This window comes from Capsicum annuum, chromosome 4 (assembly GCF_002878395.1).
Source record: "Capsicum annuum cultivar UCD-10X-F1 chromosome 4, UCD10Xv1.1, whole genome shotgun sequence".
NCBI classification, from domain to species: domain Eukaryota; kingdom Viridiplantae; phylum Streptophyta; class Magnoliopsida; order Solanales; family Solanaceae; genus Capsicum; species Capsicum annuum.
In genome coordinates, this window is record NC_061114.1 from 169,140,743 (window position 1) to 169,150,112 (window position 9,370).

The 9,370-nt window shown below is 34.3% G+C and overlaps 1 non-coding gene across 1 annotated transcript; it reads left to right on the forward strand.

Annotated features, from left to right (window-relative positions):
* The first annotated feature begins 2,775 nt into the window (after positions 1–2,775).
* LOC124898327 lies at positions 2,776–2,883 on the forward strand. The gene has a single exon (XR_007055300.1). It is a non-coding gene; the product is annotated as a small nucleolar RNA R71 (small nucleolar RNA).
* Positions 2,884–9,370: the final 6,487 nt, after the last annotated feature.

The following is a 9,370-nucleotide window of genomic DNA, read 5'->3' on the forward strand; positions in this document are numbered from 1 at the left end:
AATCAATTTTTTTCTTTTTTCACAATCAAGGCAATATTTTTAGCATAAATTATATCACAACCATCCACCACACATTAATTATACACCAATAACTATTACCTTGGAGCATCAATTTCACCTTTTTCTTCTTCAATTTATCAAATCCTTACTTAATCAATTTTTCATTAAAGCATTTAGGAGTTTTTTGATTAAATTATAGTCTATCAAAGAAGGGATTAGGCTACGTATGTGGTTACCAAAAAAATTAAGCTAAAAGCTCAATGGGTGTTAACTAGGATAATACACAAATGGTAGGACAAATAGAAGGTATAAAACAAGTCTATCAAAGAAATTTCTAAATCATCACCTAAACACACACTCTTTATTTTGCTTTACACACACACCGGGAAAGTTCTAGATATCACATGCAACAAGGAATATACCAAAACCTTACACTCACATGCAACATGCTCCACTCAATAGGATTGTCATTGACTCTCAACCAACAACAGTATGAATTCAAATTTTAGCCATCAAGTACAAGAGTCATAAAAATGAGCCTCAGAGTCTCAAAAAGTAATTCACACAAATCAATATATTTTTTTTTAACAAACCCACTTGCATAATGTAATAAAAAATAGCACCAATCAAGAATATCTCACATATTCCTAATCTAAGAATTTTTAAATTGAGCTAAAATTTGGGAATTTCCCCACCCCACACTTAAAAATCTCCTTAGTCCCCCAAAGTGAATTTAAAATTAAAAAAGATATAAATACTCCTTGAGGCCTCTAGCCCTAGCTAGTAGCATTTTTACGCTTAAATGGGATCCATAGGACTCCACACTCAGTCTTTACCATGCTCTTAGCTTAGGTTTTTGATACTTAGACTTCCCAATAACCCGTGACTCAACCAAAAATAAAACAACATGAAATAAAACTAAAAAAAAGCTGAGAAGAAAAAATACCTAATTAACTTGGGTTGCCTCCCATGAAACTCTTGATTTAGTGTCGCGGCACGATCCATATCAATTTAACCATATTCTTTAACCCTTTTAAACCTTTTTGGGAGCCATTTTTTAAATTTATTTTAGACATTTTGATTTTTCACTATCAAAGTCACCATCCATTTTCACATCAACCTTTATCATATTGGGACAAAGTGATTTCTTCTTAGGCCACTCAATCAGGTAATCCAAAGAGGTCTTTGGTGGACTAACCACCCCACACTTTTCCCTTTCAATAGAATTTATCACATACAAATCTTTAATTTGGGGTTTTACAATGGGTGCTTTGTAATAATCAAATACCAACTCTTCATCATCTACCCTCATCTTGAGTGTTCCTTCTCTAACATTAATCAAGGCCCCTCCGATTGCTAAGAATGGATTCCCTAATATGATTGGTACCTTTTCATCAGCCTCAAAACCAAGAATAATAAAGTTAGAAGGAATAATGAATTTATCAACCTTTATGAGGACATCCTCAATTATTCCATCCAGATATGCAAATGTCCTATCTGTCAGCTACAATACCACGATAGTAGGTCATGGTTTTCCCAAACCTAATGCTTTAAACAATGATGGGGCATCAAATTTATGCTTGCCCCCAAGTCACAGAGTGCATGAACCACTTTAATCCCAATTTAAATAGGAATAGCAATCTTCCCTTGATCTTTCACTTTCTTGGGGATGTTTTGTGTTATCACAGTACTACACTCTTCAGTGAGTGCTATAGCTCCCATATTCTGTAGTTTCACCTTCTTTGCCACCATATCCCTTAAGTACTTTTCATACTTGGGCATACTCTACAAAACATATAAAAGAGGTAAATTAATATAAAGCTCTCTGAATGTGTCAAAGAACTTTTTGAACATTTCATCCTTCTTCACTTTTATTAGACTTTGAGGAAAGGGTAATGACAACATATTTTTCCTCTCTAGTTCAGCAATTTTTTCTTTTAAGTACTCAAATTTTCTTGAGTTTTCAGCAACACTGTTATTTTCCTGTTGGGTCAACACATCAATATCTACCTCCTTTCTTTCCTTGGATGGCACTACTTGAAGCTATTTACCATTCCTCAAGGTGATTTCCATAACCTTATTTGGATTTTCTGTATTTGTTGGCAACCCACCTTATGGTCTGGCATTTAGTGCTTGTGATAATTGGCCTATTTGCAACTCTAAACTTCTTGTGGCTACTTATTGATTCTTTAAGTTTATAGCAAACTGTGTTTGATTAGCTAGGATCTACTTCAACATCTCCTCTGTGTTGCTAGTTAATTGACTGGGTTGAGCCTTTGGCTATGGGATTTGCTATTGATGTGCACTCCAAGGCAGAGTATGCCACTTCATTTTGTAGAAATTACCATATTTGGCCTTTGAGTATTACCTACATACATCACAGATTCTGGATTTGACTCACACATGGTAGCCATATAACTACTATTTCCGCATACTTCACACTAGCCTGCAACTTGTTGGATGGCATTGACTGTGGTTGTAGGTTGTGCTGCTCCCAACTTCATACTGCTAAATGATGTGTTGATAAAATTCTATAGTGCCGAAACCTATACTTATAAGGCTATGAATTGGCCCACCTCTAATAAACTTGGAGTTTTTTTATGGCACTTCTAGAATCTGAATGCCAATCTTGATTTCCTTGTGCTATGTAGTTTAGCAATGTGTACAGCTCATCATAAGTCAATTCCACCGCTTAACCACCTGAGGCTGAATTTATAAAATCTTCATATTGTGATCAATAGCTTCTACAAAAGTATGAGCAAGTACTTCATTCGAATGTTGTTGATGTGGACACTCCCAAAGAAGAGACTTAAAGAGTTCCCAAGCATGATAAAGGTTTTTATTAGTCTTCTATTTGAAGCTTAATATTTCAATGCAAAGTCTCGCAGTCTTTCCTGATGGAAAAAATCTGATAAGGAACTTTCTGGCTAAGTCATCCAATGATGTAATTAAATTGGGCAGCTCCGTATTCTACCACCTTTTAGCTTCCCCTAAAAGTGAATGGAGAAACAATGTCAGCCTCACATAATATAGAGTCTCCCAGTTGGAGTGAATGTATCAGGAAGCTCAATGAAGGTCTAAAAGTGGACTTATGGATCCTCATATGAAAGCCTTGTAAACTGTCCACTACTAATAAAAAGTTGGAGCATGTTATGTTTCAACTTGAAAATCCCTCAGTTGCTGGTCTTTAAATTGGGGAATTCAAGTTCATTAGAAGTGAGACTACCACTTCTCTAACTTTCCTACTAGCTTCTTATTGTTCAGCCAGAGTAACGGTATTCTCTTGGCCTTCTTAGATTTGATGAATTCTAGGGAGAAGGATTTCTTCTCTCCTACATTGATGGAAAATTTGCTAGGGTTCTGGGTTTAGTTCTACCAACTCCCAATCCCTTGCCAGCTTATAAACTTAGAAACCTATCTTCGGCAAACACAAAAACAAGACCAAGCTTAAAAATACCAAATAAATCTAAATATCAAACTAAAATAAATAATTGCCAAAATTCAAGTCCCTGACAACGGTGCCAAAAACTTGATAGAGCACAAGCGTACATGCAAGTATACATGGTCTTATCAAGTAGTAAAGTGTCCTAATGAAAGACAAGTATCGATTCCACAGAGACTTGATCTAACAACTATTCTATTCTTGTTCACAATTTAGATTCAATTGATGCAAACATAACCAAAAAGGCAGTTTGTAAATTATAACTTGAAATTAAAGTAAATAAGAGTCTTGAAACAATCTATGGGAAAAAAGTCATGGTTAAAGGACTTAGAATAATCATACTGTGCTATTGAATTTCATTCGTTAACTTAATTATCTTGGTTGTTGATTCATAGGGTTAATTGCATGATCATGGTCGCTCGACCTCTAATTGTTTACCTAATTTGACATTACAAATACATCATTGAGCGGGAATGTAATAATCCAATTAGGAGTTTTAAAGCTATCATCCTATATATGAATCAAATAAGGCTTCTAAGTAAATCCCTGTCGTAGAAACTAATTCATATTCCTTATTTTATAAAGAAATAAGAACCATAATTTGTTTATTCCTATGTTATATTGTCCTATTCTCTCTCCCGAGATCAAAAGGTCAACAATATATGTATTCTGAAGCTTGCAAATCCTTAAAATAATTAAAATAAGAATAAACAAACAACCAGTAATGATAAGCAAATCAAACAAACTACATTCAAAATAATTGTACTTATGTTCTTGGCTTCAACCCTAGAAAGGGAGTTTTTAGCCACTCATAGCTATAATCAACATCCAATTAATTGTATGAATGATTAAAACCATAAAATAAAGATAAATTAAAGAAATAAAAATGTAAAAAGAAGTTGTGGTAGCTTCCAATGTTGTTCCAAGTGATCTAGGGGTTCCAAGATTGTTTAAAACGTGTTTGGGATGTTGTATTTATAGCATATAAATCATAAACTCGCTTGGATTAGGTTTACACATTGTTCTTGGCAGAATTATCCCAATTTTGGTGGCCTCCACGTCATGCTGACATGCCAGTTCACAATTTTCAAAAATTCTATCAAACTGCAGCGTTTCATCGCAATTTCAATGCATCACAGAGCCTCTTTATACCTCGGCATAGGATAAACGCGCCATATATTAAATAATGTGGGCATATTTTTAATAAATTGGTTTTTTGAGATGATCCATAAACCACCCCTAATGGTCACATGCGCCCCATATATTTTAGGGGTCAAAATTGTATCCAACTATCTTTTTGTGCTTTTGTTGAGCCATTCTGAGCCTTGTTGAGCCATTCTGAGTTGTTTCCACATGATTTAAAGCTTGTATATCATTAATATGTCATCATAATCCATTAACCAAGCATCCTATATAATTAAAAACAACAATTTAGAGCTCCAAACAACAGAACATCCTCAACGATGAACTAGAAACACGAGCTAAGCATACACTAAATTCTCATTGAGCTTAAGCTTATTGTTTTAACTCTTTTATTGTACCAATTGACCTTTGAACATTATAAATAAGTTTTTTAACATATAAATACACAGTAAAACCTTAGTAACTGATTAAAATACATTAGAACCTAACACAATAGACTAGAAAAATATCTAGCTCAAGCTAGTTACACTTGTTTTCTTGGTTGACTTCTAAATGATTAATATTAATCAAAACTCATGTGAAACCACCATTAAAAATTGTAAACACATACTTGAACACATAAATTCTCATTCATATCATTATAAACACATATAGAATAGGAATCATCCTCAAAAAAGGCTAAAAAGGCTAGAATAGTAGCTCTAGAATGCATAAATACACTCAACATCAGTTGGGTCTACTTGTGGTTCTTTATTCATTTATAATTCATTTTCATTCTTGGTTCAAGTTCGTACAAAACTTCTTTGAATCTTAAAAAAAAATCCATTTCGACTTAAAGAGTAGACTCACTCCCAAGCTCTCATGAGTTGCTAGCCAGTTTACCACACTTTAAGGACCAAGTGTGAGACGTTCAAAGTGTGTGAGAGTGTGATGAGGATTTTGTGAACTAATTTTTTTCTTTTTCTTTTATTTTTATAATTTTTTTTGCTTTAGGTACAATTGCAATGGAAACCGCGGCGTCAACCTCACAAACCTTGGGCAATGATGCCACAAGTGCTATTTTGGCTAAACATGAAGCCTTGGCCCATCGATAGAAAGTGATAAATGAAATGGTGGATCATATGGGAGTTCCAAGGGAGAAAGTGGGCTGCGTAAACCCACGTGAAGAGGAAGGTCATAGATCATGTGAGCTCCAAGATAAAAATTCTCTCTCTTACACTCCAATGAACTTGGAATATCGTGATGTGGCTAGTAGTATCCAAGTGGGTGTGGTTAGTGGTTTGCCTATGGATTTCTATGAGCCTTTCCATAGTTAAACTCTTGGTGTTGACTGAATTAATTATGGGGTTAGATATGATTCTTTGAACATGTTGTATGATGAAGGCCTTATTGATAGCCTTGTCAAGGAAGCCGAGAAAGGGAATAATCATGTAAACGTAACCTTGAATTACTTGTGAACCCTAGTTTTGATTGTTCTTGTGATAATGTTTTTGTATGTTATCCTTTTTCTCACTATGGTGATTTATATCTAAGTGAGGATTACTCTCTTGAAAGAGAAATTGGTGCATATTTAAAAATTTCATCTACTTCTTCCTTATGTATTTCTTATATTGTGCATACTCCCAGTAGAGGTCTTGAAACTAGTAGTAAGGTGCATATATGAGGACCTTATATTTAAAGCTGGATTGTGGAGAACCTTTCTCAACCCTTTTTTTGTCCTGATAATTCCAATGGAGATACAGAGGGTATGCCAAAGTTTTTGGTTGGCACCATAGGGACAAATTGGAATAGCCAAAACCTATGTCCTTGGCTATTTCACCCATTTGACCCAGTAACCTTTTGGGATGTAGAGATTGTTATATGTTTAACTTGATGCTTGTTCAAAATGAAAAGAAAGGTGTGAATGAGGGTTTTGGTATCCTTTCCTATAATGGAACAATTTTCTTGGGGATTCACAATCCACTTGAGGAACCAACATTATGCAAGGGAAAGAACTCCTACCAAGATGAAGGGTCTTTAAAAAAGGGGAGCCATGAATGTTTCCAAGAGAGTTCAATATTGCGTGTTTACATTCTTGACCAAAGTTTTATCACTGGTATGTCAAGAAGAGAGTCTTCTATTGAAACTTCTTTGGATAAACTCCATTTGTGTGATACCTTTTTTCTATATGTGTGTTGAGATGATGATTTCCATAGCCAGCTCCTTTGTGCCTTTTACCATAGAGTGATAATGATTAACATGAAGGATCCTTGGCTATACTTCAAGTGTGTTCCACCTTAGAATGAATATGTTATTTGTTTTACTAAACCTAACCCTCATGCCATGAGGATGTTTCACTTGTTTGTCTTCTCTTTGATTTTGCAAGGTGTGAATTCGAAGTAGAAATATTTTTCAGAAGGGGGGGATCATATGAGAAAAATGATGATCATAACCTTTAATGACATAACCTGAGACCAACTCATAGAGAACCTAATTGTGGTCACATTGAGGAGAAGAGAGTGCGCATGGGGAGACCATTTTGGGCATTCCATGAGGCAAAGCCATGTGTGGAAGGTGGCTTGGCTTGTGGAAGTTGTGAAGCTTGAAGGACCATGGTACTGAAGTGTAGGACTTAGTGAAAGGTGCATTTTCTCACTAAGGAGTGTTTGAGGGATTTCACAAGCTAAAAATACGCTCCAAAGCTACCCCACCCTCATTTAGAGCATTTTGGACACTTTAGGTTGTAATAGATTATAAATAGGCCCTTTAGTATTATTTTACTTAGTTGATTATTGTTGTATGTTATTGAAACACTTTGAAATACCAAATTACTCTCCCTACATGAGGCAAACCAAAACTTGACTTCACAAGTGAAGGTTCCACTTATGTTGTGTATTGGCTAGAAACGTGAGTTCTTGAGTGAACCGAAATCCTCTTGGATTCAACATAAGAACTTGGAGTTAGTTTACATGTTTGTAGGGGTTTTTGAGTTTAATATACTCCTTAGTTTCTAACTTACATGTTCTCTTTATGTCAAGTTATTTTTCCATTATCTCTCAAGTTAGTTTGCCTTTGTTGTTTCAGTTTGGTGTCTTGTACGTGTGGACTATTTTGGTGAGATTTTGGACTGTTTTGAGCCTTCGTAGATACCGTTTGGCATCAATATACTCCTAGAAGGATGCCAGTCAACATTTCCAGTGATCCTTTGCCGGTATAATGTCTTGTTTGCAGGAGTGGATCTACTATAGTTTTTAGGGTGAATGTTACACTGTTTTGCTGGAAAAATTTACCAAATTTGCATGCATAATTAAAACGGTTTGCCAACATAGAAAATATATTATCTAAAATTACAGTCCTCATTATAGACAGTGTGCAAGTCAATTGATTAGGTGCTTTAAATCCTAATTGGAGGATGGGATATTGATTCTTCGCAATTTTATTACTTTGGATACATGTTCACCTTCATTTGTTGATCTTTGTAATATAGAGTTTTCACCGATCAATTGATTAGGAAGAATTTATGAAATGAGTTATTTAGTGACTTTTACAAAAAAAATATTTCGTACTATTATTTCAAATGAGGTTATTTTGAATACATTCTTTCAACAATTAAAACCTATCTAAATCCATATAGTACCTCTTTATTATATCACCTCATTATAACGATATTTCACTATAGCAACAAGATTTTCTCCATAATCGAATTTTCATGTTATATTTACTTCTCTATGAAGACATTCTACCTATAATAGGAATAACATTTATAATAGTGGTATACTCTTTATAAAATTATCCTCCATAACAACATACTCAAATATTATGTAATAATATTTTGTAATAAATGTATTACGTATAAAATAAAATATAAAACAATTATAATAATGATCAGTAATGTTATGCACATAGTAAATTTCAAGTATGGATATCTAATTTAAAATATTTTTTATTATAATGGTATACGTCAGTTATTTAATAACATCACTAGGAAAAGGATGCTAATATTTATCTTTTTTATATCCATGTTATTTTTAGTTTAGCATACTATAACGCCCCAAATCTAGTACTCGAAATGCTATATGGTGCTCATGACCCCGAAGGACGACAACCTAACCCATGACTGATATTTGAACCTATACACTGTATAACATACTATATAGAGGCTCAAAGGCCATAAGGTTCAAAACTGCATGACTGATAAAATATAATATCTGAGTGGGATAATAGAATACCCAAAACTGAAATACTGTCTGAATATACTGTAGTCTGAAAAACCTCTAAAACATAACTGTATGGATAAGGAGTTGATGTAACATGTCACCAACTAACTCCAACTTAAAAATTAATTAATGAGATGACACGTAAATGATCATGTCCTAGAAAGATGAGGGCTCACTGCTAACTCTGACTACTGAGACTGGAATGCTACTGATGCTCTGGAGTTCCTGCTTCTGAACCTATGGTATAAGACACTATAGCACAAACACGTTAGTACTTTGAATGTACTGGTATGCATGAAAGGTAGGCTAAATGTATGGGGTTCATATACATGAACAATACTGGCTAACTGACTAATATGAATGTGAGAATACATGCATGAATATGTCGTAACTATATCTGAGATCGTGATAACATGAATTTAATGATAACTAACATGAATGCTAACTGAATTTTGATAACTGATATAACTGATGACATGAGTGACTGTATTTGACAGTCCTAAATCTGGCGGAACTAGCTAAGTTTTGAACTATTTTGAGTTGACTGTATCTGACAATCCTAAATTTTGTAGAACCATCTAAGTTCTAT